The sequence below is a fragment of the Hemitrygon akajei genome, chromosome 11 (genome assembly GCF_048418815.1).
Source record: "Hemitrygon akajei chromosome 11, sHemAka1.3, whole genome shotgun sequence".
NCBI lineage: Eukaryota > Metazoa > Chordata > Chondrichthyes > Myliobatiformes > Dasyatidae > Hemitrygon > Hemitrygon akajei.
Genome location: NC_133134.1, coordinates 68,341,263 through 68,353,825, shown reverse-complemented (window position 1 = coordinate 68,353,825; position 12,563 = coordinate 68,341,263). Strand labels below are relative to the sequence as shown.

Genomic DNA, 12,563 nt, shown 5'->3' with positions numbered 1-12,563 from the left:
AAGTAATATTTACGTTCCAAGCAGAGTAGATGTCCAAATTCCCGATAAACTGCTACTTAGAGTGCTGAGTTCTGTAAAAGTGTTGGGAAAAGTTACACTGATCGAATGGCATTTTGGCCAATCAGTCGTGCTGCCCAATAGGATAGAGGCACCTGGAGAGGTAGGGCCATGGCCAGTTTATATCTCTAGAGAAGGGGGGGAATGTAGCTGAGGATGAAGGCTTTAAAGACAAGTTGTTCTCGTTTCTGTGAAGTGAGGGAAAGGAGTAGTCATATGTAAAAGGTCTAATAGGTCCTTCAGTGGTTGACTTATGTAGATTCTGAGATGGTTTTGGCTATTACATCACTGGTTGATAATTGCTAAAGTGTACCTGTAGAGAGCCAAAGTTATCATAGGCTGGGAGTCAAGCCCACACCCAATGAGGAAGAAGAATATGAGGCTTGGGCTGAGCAGACATCTCAGATAACATGAAAAAACAGAGACTGGTAGACAACTTAAAGGGTCCAGCAGCTGATATAGTGAGGTTCCTAAAGGCCGAAAACCCATTAGCTATGTTAGCTAATTACTTGCAATTTCTGGAAGTTGCTTTTGGCACTACTGAAAGTTCAGCGATCTTATGATGAAATTTAGACACACATTCCAGGAGAAAGGAGAGGAGCTGCCTGCCTACCATTTCAGGTTGGAGAAACTGCTGCACTGTTTGTGCCACAGTGGGGCTGTAAAGGGCATGTTGTCACATATGACATGATTGCTCTACATATTCAGATGACCCATAAGCTGCTCCCTCCTTTATCAAGTTACTCAGAGAAGTTAGAGAGGAGGAAAACATGTTCCACTTCTCAATCATTTCCAAAAGTGGAGTAGTGTCTACAGTGATAGCCTCTAAAGTAACCACTGATGCCACAGAGATAGAGCTTTTGAGGACTGAGGTAAAAAGCCTTCAAGCTGAGCTGACTCAATGGATATCCGCTGTTTCAGCTAAACGTGATATGTCTGTTGGGAACCCTGACCATCCCATAGGACTTACGATGCAAAGGAATGCTATGAAAAGGCTCTCTTGACTAGAGAGGCAACTGGGATTCATTACCCCATTTAGAACAATGTAGAGTGTAAATGCATGAACTATGCCCTACTGGAATGGTACCTTCTGAACTCAAGCAAAAGGTAGCTTTTACAGTGAGCATATGAAAGAGATTTAGTAGTTTTGTTGTGAATATTAGATGTGGATGTATCCCAGGATAAGATGTGAATAGGATCAGATATGATATTCTTTAAATCATGCTAATTTACATGTAAGTGGTCCAGTTTAAGACATTATGTGGGGGTCATGATTACTGTATATTTATGTCTCCCTTGAGAATAATGAATCACAGGCATAGTATTAACATCACCATTGCTGGAATGTTTAATGTTTTTCCATGTTTGTTCTGGATCTGCAGGAATGCCTAGAATTGCTAAATAGTTTGAAATGTGCATATATATTGATATACCCAACAGCTAGAGCCGTTAACAGCATCAGCAAATTGATGTGATACTTGTGAGTATGTATTATAAGTCATCTCAACAGGCACATTATGTCTAGGGAAAACTGGCAAAAATATAACATCAAATATAGAATAATCTTCATAATATTCAGTAATTGACTTGCTTGAAGTCTTCTGGCTGGTTAGTAATTTGTTCACTATTGAGCAGCAGCATAGGTACTGTGAGCAAGAGGTTACTTGCACATTAACCACAGCACTTACTGACCTCATTAGGTACCACTTTAACTCGCTTGCTCTCACATCCACTTACTTTTACCTTCTACTTTCAGTGCTGAACAGCACTTGATAAGGACCTTTCCATCGAACTCCCAGTGGTTTCTTACGTGTTTTTTTAATCAGGGCCCACTTGCCAGGAAATGGCGTGTCCTTCTTATGGTGGATCTTCTTCAGTGGCAGAAACCTATTGAGAAGCAGACTGTACTACTTGAGTTAATTTCACACAATAGTTAACTAAACTGTGTGCCATAATGTGTATATCAACCTCTTTGTGATAGAAACATAGAAATATTGAAAACCTACAGCACAATACAGGCCCTTCGGCCTACAATGCTGTGCTGAACATGTACTTACTTTAGAAATTACCTAGGGTTACCCATAGCCCTCTATTTTTCTCAGCTCCATGTACCTATCCAGGAGCCTCTTAAAAGACTCCATTGTATCTGCCTTCGTCACAGTCACTGGGATCCCATTCCATTCCCAGCCTACTCTGCGTGAGAAACTTACCCCTGACATCCTCTCTGTACCTACTTCCAAGTAACTTAAAACTATGCCCTCTCATGTCAGTCATTTCAACCCTGGGAAAAAGCCTCTGACTATCTGCATGATCAATGCCTCTGATCATCTTATACACTTCTATCAGGTCACCTCTCATCCTCTGTCACTCCAAGGAGAAAAAGCCAAGTTCACTCAACCTATTTTCATAAGGCATGCTCCCCAATCCAGGCAACATGTACAGCATTATGAAAGGCAAAGGAGGAAGTTGACTATCTTGTGTTGCAGTGGTTGATTTTCGCTGTCCATTGCCTTGATGGCTTTCTTGAATGTCTGCACAAATCTTTCTGCCAAGCCATTTGTGGATGGATGGTAAGGGGCTGATGTAAAGTGCTTGATTCCATTGTTCTTCACAAAACTTTGGAATTCTTCAGAGACAAATTGTCATCCATTGTTTATGCAGATTTGTTCTGGTATGCCATTCCTAGCGAACATGGCCCTCAGAACTGTAATGGTCTTTTCCGATGTGGTTGTCTTCATTTTGATGACCTCTGGCCATTTGGAATGTGCATCGATGGCAGTTAAAAAGATAGAGTCCTTGAATGATCCAGCGCAGTTGATGTGCACTCGTTGCCATGGTGATGAGGGCCACTCCCATGGATGGAGAGGGGCTTGTGGTGGTGTGTTCTGGATCTTTTGACATCCAGAGCAGTTCTTGGTCAAGTCCTCAATCTGTTTATTGATTCCTGGCCACCACACGTAGGCACGGGCAAGACTTTTCATCTTCACAGTACCCAGATGCCCCTTATGCAGTTCCTCCAGCACTCTGGTGCATAGCTTGGGAGGAATCACAACTTGTGAACCACACATTAGTGTTCCCCGACACACTGATAACTGCTCCTTCCTCTCTGAGAAGGCTGGAAACTGTGTGTTATCACACGCTGGCCATCCCTGTACCATGATGTCATACACTTTTGACAACATAGGGTCATTGCGTGTTTCTCTTTCAATGAGGCTGTTTGTTACTGGTAATTGTTTAACTACTGTGTGAAAGACCTCTTCTAAATCCATTTGTGTAGTTATCTCTGAAGTCGGCAGTGGTAAACGTGACAAACCATCTGCATTGTCATGTTGCTTGGTCCCCTTGTGTTTAATGTCATACCTGTGACCTAAGAAAAAAGACCATCGCTGCAGCCTTTGTGCTGTCATCACTGGAACACCTTTCCTTGGGTTGAAGATTGACATGAGAGGCTGATTGTCAGTCAACAGGGTAAAATTTTGACCATACAGGTAATGACTGAATTTCCTGACTCCCTACAAGAGGCTTAGGGCCTCTCTGTCAGTTACTTGAGGCAAAGGCCATTGGTCTTTCTGAGCCATCAGGAAACTTGTGCGATAACACAGCTCCTATCCCATGGGGTGAGGCATCACAAGCCAGTCGGATTGGTAAGGAGGGGTCAAAGTGCGCGAGCACCCCTTCTGAAGTTATGAGTCTTTTAGTTTCTTGAAACACTTTCTCACAGCTCTCAGCCCACTTTCATTGTGTCCCTGTCTGTAATAGTGCATTTAGTGGGTGTAGGACTGTGGATAGGTTAGGCAATAACTTGTGGTAATAGTTCACTAGTCCAAGATATGCTCTCAGCTGAAACACATTTTCAGGTGGTGGTGCCTTAAGCACTGCTTCTGTCTTGTCTTGAGACATGTGTAAGCCATCCTTGTTGATCACATGCCCACAGTATGAGATTTCCTTTTCAAAAAGCTGACATTTCTGTCCATTAGCTATGAGCCCATGTTCTCGTAACCTAGTGAGCACTTGGTCAAGGTTAGAAAAATGTTCGTCGTCATCTTTGCTGGTGACAATGATGTCATCCAGGTAACACTGAGTCCCTGGAATCCCCTGCAGGACCTGGTCCATTGCCCTTTGCCAGATTGCGGGAGCTGATGCTATCCCAAACACCAACCTGTTGTACTGGTAAAGTCCTTTGTGTGTATTTATTGTCAGGTATTTCTTGGATGCATCATTGATTTCCATTTGGAGATAAGCCTGGGCCAAATTGATTTTTGTGAAATGTTCCCCTGCTGACAGGGAAGCAAAGATGTCCTCAATACGAGGTAGAGGATACTGTACTGTGTGGAGAGTTGGGTTAACAGTCATTTTAAAGTCTCCACATATGCACACCTTGCTTGGTTTTCCTGGTTTTGTGCTGGAGGTTTTCTTCATCACTAGAACAATAGGTGTAGCCCATTCACTCCAATCCACCTTTGACAGGACCCCAGGCTGCTCCAGATTTTTCAGCTCAGCTTCTACTGTAGAATGGATTGCATATGGCACTGGTCTGGCTTTGTGAAATATTGGACATGCGCTTTCCTCAATCTCAGTCTTTGCCTTCATGCCCTGAAGTGTTCCTATTCCTTTTATGAACACTTCCTCAGAGTCAGCAAGTATTTGTGACAGTCTCTCAGATGTAGCCTTGCTGCTCTCCTTTGCTGACACATCTAGTGCCTTGATTGTGTACCAATCCAACTGGATTTTCCTGAGCCATTCACGGCCCAGCAACAGTAGTCCTCCATTTTTCAGTACATAGAGGTTCAGCTGCTGTGTTTTGTCTCTGTAGGTCACTGTCACTTTAATTTTACCTTTGGGATGCACTCTGTCCTGTGTAAGTCTTTAGCAGTAGTTTAGTTTGTTTCAGAACTAAAATTGAAACGTTTATAGTCGTGTACAGAGATCACTGTTAAAGCTGAGCCTGTGTCCAACTCCATTTTCAGTCTCACGCCTGCCACTTGTGGAGTGATCCATATTACTCTTCTATCATCTGTCTCTTTCACACTGTGAAGTTGCAGACAGGATAATTCACTTTTGTCTGAGTCGTTTTCTTCAGAACTGCTTTCTTTCATTCTGTGTACATTGTTGTAGTTTCCTTTCTGGGGTTTCTTGTTTCTCTGTATTTTGTCCTTTTTCTGCTGTTTACTAGCTTTGCATACTCTGCCAATGTGGCCCTGTTTTCCACAGTTTCTGCATTCTTTGTCATTAAACCAACAGTCATCAGGGTCATGTGACATGTTCCCACAACGGTAACATTTCTTTCCTTCATTTCTGTTCAGTGACATTTTATTTGTAGCATATTCCAGAGATTTTTGTTGTATCTCTGAAGCACCCCATGCTGCTGTTTCCAATGATATTGCAATGTTCAGCGCCTTCTCTAATGTAAGGTCTTTTTCACACAGGAGCTCCTTCTGTGTGGTTTCACAGTGCATGCCATTGTCATCAATGCATCTGATAGACAAGCTCCAAATTGACAATGTTCTGATAATTTGCGCAATTCAGCACAATATTCAGAAATGCTTTCATTTTTGCTCTGATTCCGTTTGTGAAATCTAAATCTTTCAGCAATGACCAGTTGTTTGGGGTTTAAGTGCTGTTGGAGAGTAATTGCTATTTGCTTGAACATTTTGTCGGCTGGCTTTTTAGGGGTTAAAACGCTCCGTAGCAGCCCATATGTTTTTGCTCCCATAGCACTGAGCAAGGCACTGGCTTTATTTTCATCATTAACACCGTTAGCATCACAATGTAACTCCACTCTTTCAATGTAAGGCTACATCCACACTGAGCCGGTGAATTTTGAAAATGCCAGTGTTACGAGAAAATGATAGGCGTCCACACCAGGCGTTTCTGAAAATACCTCTGTCCACATTAAAATGGGTATTTGGGTGAATCTCCTCCTACTGGACATGTGCGCAAGACACAGCTACAGAAAGCAAGTGAAGAAGAAACGGTATACTATTTCTGTTTTCCTCCTCTTAGTTCAATAAAACAATGTGTGAAGGACCAGGGTAAGCATAAAACTGGGAGAGCAGGTAAAAGTGAAAAATAATAGGGGTTTTATTACCCAAAATGTTTACAAATTCAACAGAACTGTTCTAGAGTCCAAACTTGAATCAGCTAAACAGAACAAAACTTGGTTACAATAACAAAGAGACCAAGAGACCATCAGACCAAGTGACACCACTCATCTCCTGACTGCGGGTTTATATTCGATGCTGGCCAGTCCATAGTAAATTGCAGGGGAGGAAAAACATTCCTCTCCTTTAAAAAAGCGACATAAATGAAGCAACTTCAGAGAACACCCCTCTGGCTGTAGCAGAATGGCACAATCCAATTATCCAGCCCCATCTACTTAGGCTGGTGTAATGCAACAGCTCAGTCGTTTACCAGATTATCAAGAGGATGGTTGGCTACAGGACACTTTAATATGCCCAGTTGATGGTGTGGTTGGTAATTGCAGCTGCCACACTGCCACCACCATCTGTTCCGGCACATCATGACAGCGTTTTTAAAAAGCTCTGGTTACCCCGTATACTACACTGCCCAGCCGGCATTTTCAGATTTACACACTCTGGAGAGCGTTTTAGAAAAACTCAGTTTTCAGGGGAGGAAAATGCCATTTCAGTGTGGACGGAGGGTCAAAACAAAGAGAAAAAGCTTCAGTTACGGATTTATCCAGTCTAGTGTGGGTGAGGCTTAAATTATCCAGTTTTCAATGCTACTATCAAATGCTGTAATTCAATCCAATCATCACCATCTTTGTTGTGTTAATTTAGCCCCGTTTTTCCTTGTTTTCTTTTTAGCTAGCTTCTTGCAGTCATTGCACGTTCCCCTTGACTCACGTGTCCTTTTTGCTAGTGCCATGAGCTCACTCCATCTAGATAGGTGTGTTGCTCCTTTTTTTAATTAATTCTTCATGAGTTTTAAAAAAGGTTTATGCAGTGCAAAACAAATATATCAAAGTACAATTCATAACAATTAAGCAAAGCATCCATAGTAGAATCGTATAAAGTTAGTTACCACCCCACCCTCCCACTACCCAACTCCAAGCCAATTTTACAATATATATAAAAAGGTTAATCAGAACTATATCACCACAGAGCTTAAACTCAGTCCCACGGTTGATGAAGGCCAATGCACTGTATGCCTTCTTAACCATACAGTCAACCTGCGTAGCAGCTTTAAGTGTCCTACGGACACCCCCAAGATCCCTCTGATCCTCCATGCTGCCAAGAGTCTTACTATTAATACTATATTCTGCCATCATATTTGACCTACCAAAATGAACCACCTTACACTTATCTGGGTTGAACTCCATCTGTCTCGTCTCTTAGCCCAGTTTTGCATCCTATCAATGTCCCACTGTAACCTCTTGACAGCCCTCCACACTATCCACAATGCCCCCAACCTTTGTGTCATCAGCAAATTTACTAACCCATCCCACCACTTCCTCATCCAGGTCATTTATAAATATCACAATGAGAAGAGGTCTCAGACAGATCCCTAAAGGCACTCCACTGGTGACCGGCCTCCATGCAGAATATGACCCATCTGCAACCATTCTTTGCCATCTGTGAGCAAGCCAATTCTGGATCCACAAAGCAAGGTCTCCTTGGATCCCATGCCTCCTTACTTTTTTAACTAGCGTTGCATGGGGTACCTTGTCAAATGCCTTGCTAAGAAACAAATACACTACATCTACTCTCTACCTTCATCAGTGTGTTTAGTCACATCCTCAAAAAAATCAATCAGGCTCGTAAGGTACAACCTACCTTTGACAAAGCCAAGCTGACTATTCCTAATCATATTATGCCTCTCCAAATGTTCATAAATCCTACCTCTCAGAATCTTCTCCATCAACTTATCAACCACTGAAGTAAAACTCATTGGTCTATAATTTCCTGGGCGATCTCTACTCCCTTTCTTGAATAAAGGAACAACATCCGGAACCTCTCCCATCCCCAGTGATGATGCAAAGATCATCGCCAGAGGCTCAGCAATCTCCTCCCTTGCCTCCCACAGTTGCCTGGGGTACATTACGTCTGGTCCCGGCCAATTATCCAACTTGATGCTTTCCAAAATCTCCAGCACATCCTCTTTCTTAATATCTACATGCTCAAGCTTTTCAGTCTGCTTCAAGTCATCACTAAATTACTAAGGTCCTTTTCCATAGTGAATACTGAAGCATAGTTCCAAGTACTGATTCACGCTCTAAGTTCATTTGCTTTGTTCATGATATTCCTTGCATTAAAATAGACACATCTGAAACCATCAGTCTAAGCATATCCCTTCTCTATCACCTGCCTATCCCCTCTCTCACATTGTCTACAAGCTTTCTCAATTTGTGAACCAACCACCCCTTCCTCCAGTTAGGTTCCCACCCACCCCAGCAATTCTAGTCTAAACTCTCCCTAATAGCCTTTGCAAACCTCCCTGTTAGGATATTGGTCCCCCTCAGATTCAAGTGCAACCCATCCTTTTTCTACAGGTCACTCCTGCCCTAAAAGAGGCCCCAATGATCCAGAAATCTGAATCCCTGCCCCTGCTCCAATCTCTCAGCCACACATTTATCCTCCACCTCACTCTATTCCTATATTCACTGTCACAATAATCCCCAAGATTACTACCTTTGAGGTCCTGCTTCTCAACTTCGTAACTCCCTGTAGTCTGTTTTCAGGACCTCCTCCCTTTTCCTACCTATGTTGTTGGTACCAATATGTACCATGACCTCTGGCTGTTCACCTTCCTACTTCAGGATATCGTGGACATGATCAGAAACGTCTTGGACCCTAGGACCTGAGAGGCAAACTACCATCCCTGTTTCTTTCCTGCATCTACAGAATCGCCTGTCTGACCCCCTAGCTGTGGAGTCCCTTATCACTCCTGCCTTCCTCTTCCTTTCCCTACCCCTATGAGCCACAGGGCCAGACTCTGTGCCAGAGGCATGGTCACTGTTGTTTCCCCCATGAATGTCCCTCCCCCCAGCAGTACTCACAGGAGTACTTATTATTAAGTGGGACAGCCACTGGGGTAGTCTCTAATATCTGACTCTTGACTGTTATTGGCTTATCTGTCTCCCAAGCAGTAGCATCCTAGCAGCATCACTGGAAGCATCACTAGCAGGACTGCCCATTTGAAGTCACAGCTGCACTTTCTAACATTGCCTCAGTTTACCTTCAAACTCCTTACAATGCATATTGATTGAATTACTGTGTTGTTCTTTCACACTTCCATTAATGCAAAGATTTTCTCTTTAGACTTTTTGCTGTTTCTATTATGCTTATTTTTGTAGTTTATCCCAAATTTTGCATTTCCTTTGGTTATTAAAAGACTTTACTCATCCAGTTAACTCTTTCAATCGTTCTCACATTCGATTAAACTGACCATACAGGTCACTGATGCCTCTGAATCAGTGGCATCCATTTTCTGATTCCTATCCCATACCTTCACAATATCATCTTGGAGCAATATCATCACATTGAATATTGATGGTATACTTAGTCCAGACTTTTTCAATAATCTTATCAAACTTAAATGTTTCAATTAGGTAAGAGTGTTTAGTAGGTTTCATGACCTTAGTCATTGTTTACATTCAATCTTAATTCATACGTACTTTTTACTACTGTGATCTCGAAATTTTAATAGTTTGCAGCTGAAATTTTAACAGGTTGTTTTGCAACCCAAATTTAATTCTTTTTTTAATTTAATTCTATGCTGTGTTAGTTTTCATGTATTTAAGTTTCTTCAAACACTCCACTGGGTTGCATGCATTTAGTTATTTTTATCCATCCTCCACTGCTTGTGCGAATTTAAATTTTGATGATCTAGCAGTTTGTATTACTCTTTTACAGATCTGTTTTTTAAAATTAGCTATGCTGCAGTCCTCAATCTTGACTTTTATCCAATGTTTAAAATCACAACAAGTTTTTCTCTCAGACGATGGAGGAACATAGGAAAAAGTTCTTACTCTTTTTGTTGTATGCTACAAACTCCACTTTTTGACTTGGAGTGTAACAAATTCAGAACTTAGCAATGTCTTTGCTGACTACACCAATTGTTGGCTTCTGGTGTTTAAGTCCAGATTTCTTTTAGAAGTTTGGAAGGAGGCATAAAACCTGTTGCTTCACAATCGTTTTATTAAGAATTGATAGAACAAAGGGAATGGAAAAGAGCAGTAACAGCAATTTGAAGAAGAGAGAAGCCAAAGATAGCACCTAGCATAAACCAGCTGATTTTATATCCAGATATAAGAGAAATTCCATTCAAATCTGTAGATAAAAAACAACCAATTAGAAAATACTTATTTAATACTGCAGTAAAATTGCCAATGAGAAGAAAGTACAGAGAAGCTTTCAGAATTATACTTTGTATAGCCACTAAAGGCAAATTAAACTGTTATACATATAAATGCTACTTAAAATACAAGCAGATAATTATTAATCTACAAAGAAAATTACAATTAAAATTAAAGTCAAATCCAACACTTTTTAGACATTTTCATCTCTTTCTGATTGTTACAATATTTATTATTGACTTCTTTGTAAGTTAAAGCAGAAAATGCTGGAACCATACAGTAGCTATGGCGGTATCTGTGCAAAAGAAAACAATTGACAATTCAAGTTGAAGATCCATCATCAGAAGTTGCAGATAGTGAGTGGGCAGATGGATGAGGCAAAGAGAATACTTTTGACAGGTAGAGGCCAAAGATACTGAGGCGATCCCAGTGTCTTTAGAAATACATTATGGTAGTAGACCCTTCCAGGGAGAATGCACCCAAGTTTGGTGGACAGTTTAATGCAGTTTGGAATTTGAGGCTATTTTAACTTCACTTTGAATTGGCTGACAGATATTTCAAAGTGATCTTAATGATAATGCTATAATTACAATTTTGAGCTAATGGGAGAAGTCTGATTCACTTTCTATTCAATGAGTACAATTATACTGATACACAATTTTTTTTTCTTTTATGAGTAATGTTTGGAATTTGATTAGAGAGGCAATGGAGTATATTAGAAGAAAGCACCAAAATCTGGTTTGCAGTATTAACATAACTACCTGAACTAAGAGGTTTACACACAAAATGCTGGTGGAATGCAGCAGGCCAGGCAGCATCTACAGGAAAATGCACTGACGATGTTTCGGCCGAGACCCTTTGTCAGGAACAACTATGAGGTTGTTCAGTGTGTTTGCAATGTCCATTAGTTACTTTTTCATTGAATTCTACTGAAGCTGTAAAACATGCTTTATTATGTTTTGAAGTGAATATTGTTATTCAACAATCTATCATTATTTTTTTCTAGTTTGCAGGGACATATTGACCTTTTTTTTTCTTCCTTTGCCCACACACAATTGATCCTAAATACTTCAAATGTTGCTGGCTTGGGTAGTGTGCCTTCTCTTACTCAAGTAGCAATTTTCTCATTATGTAGACTGAGCACAGACAGGCTAATGATTTGTGGAGGGGAGGTCAGCCCAGAAAAGCCCAGGATTGTACTTGCATTTGTGTTTACAGTTGAACAGAACAACACCTAACTTCCTTCACCTTTTTCAGCCCATAAAACCCAGGACCACACTGGACACTTGACATCATTATAGTGTTAAAATTGCTTTGCCCGTTGAATTACAGGCTTGTAGAAAATTTGCTTGATTAGCATAAGATGTACTTACCTACTAAGTAACAGGGGATGTGAATATTAGTAATTTGAGAAATGAATTGAATTTTGTTCAGTGTGCAATCATCTTCAAATAAGTTAACAGACTGAATAGGGATGCAGAAATGTTGATGTATTGAAATATGACCTGATAACATTACGGATGAACTGAGATCTGTGGTGCACTTTTAGTACCAGCTTTATCAGTGTGCCACTGAGTTTTGCAGTTATTTTCTCTTAGAGACTGAGTACCAGCATTTCTACTTTCAGAAGGAAGCCTTTGACAGTGGATTATATCAGAATAATGGAATGCCTTTTAGAAAGAAAAATGCCATTTAAGTCTGTTCAAGTACATATTGAGTACATACTAAGTTAATAATTTCATTTTTTCTGCTGCTAATAAAAGTGTAAAAATATTCCACTTAAATGCATTTTGAAGTAATTTCATTTTAGTGTCAAAATGTGCATCAATTTTAATGGATTTTAGAAGTTTCCATGCATATGTTTGTAAATTCATTCATTGTTCTATGTAACCTGTTTATTATCCCAATTGGTAAGCCAATTTAAGGACACTGAACATTAGAAATTGACAGAAAATGTTATTACATTAAACTATAATCAACTATCTTTTGTTTTGAATCCGTGCATGAACATTATTTGTATTATTTTGGAGTTAACTTTTTAAGCTTTGGGCAATGCTATTCATTCAAAAGAAGTTTAGCAGCAATGCAACAAATTGTTTTAAAGATATAGTAATCTCATGTGGATTTCTTTTTAATTTGTCTTTTCCTTTCTTGGCTGTGTTCTAATTTTTGTTACCGTGGGGCCTAT

General features: G+C 40.4%; 1 protein-coding gene across 3 annotated transcripts in view; it reads left to right on the top strand.

Moving 5' to 3' along the window:
* tom1l2b (target of myb1 like 2 membrane trafficking protein b) overlaps positions 1–12,563 on the top strand; it is a 149,317-nt gene that overhangs the window by 98,417 nt on the left and 38,337 nt on the right. The window lies entirely within an intron of this gene.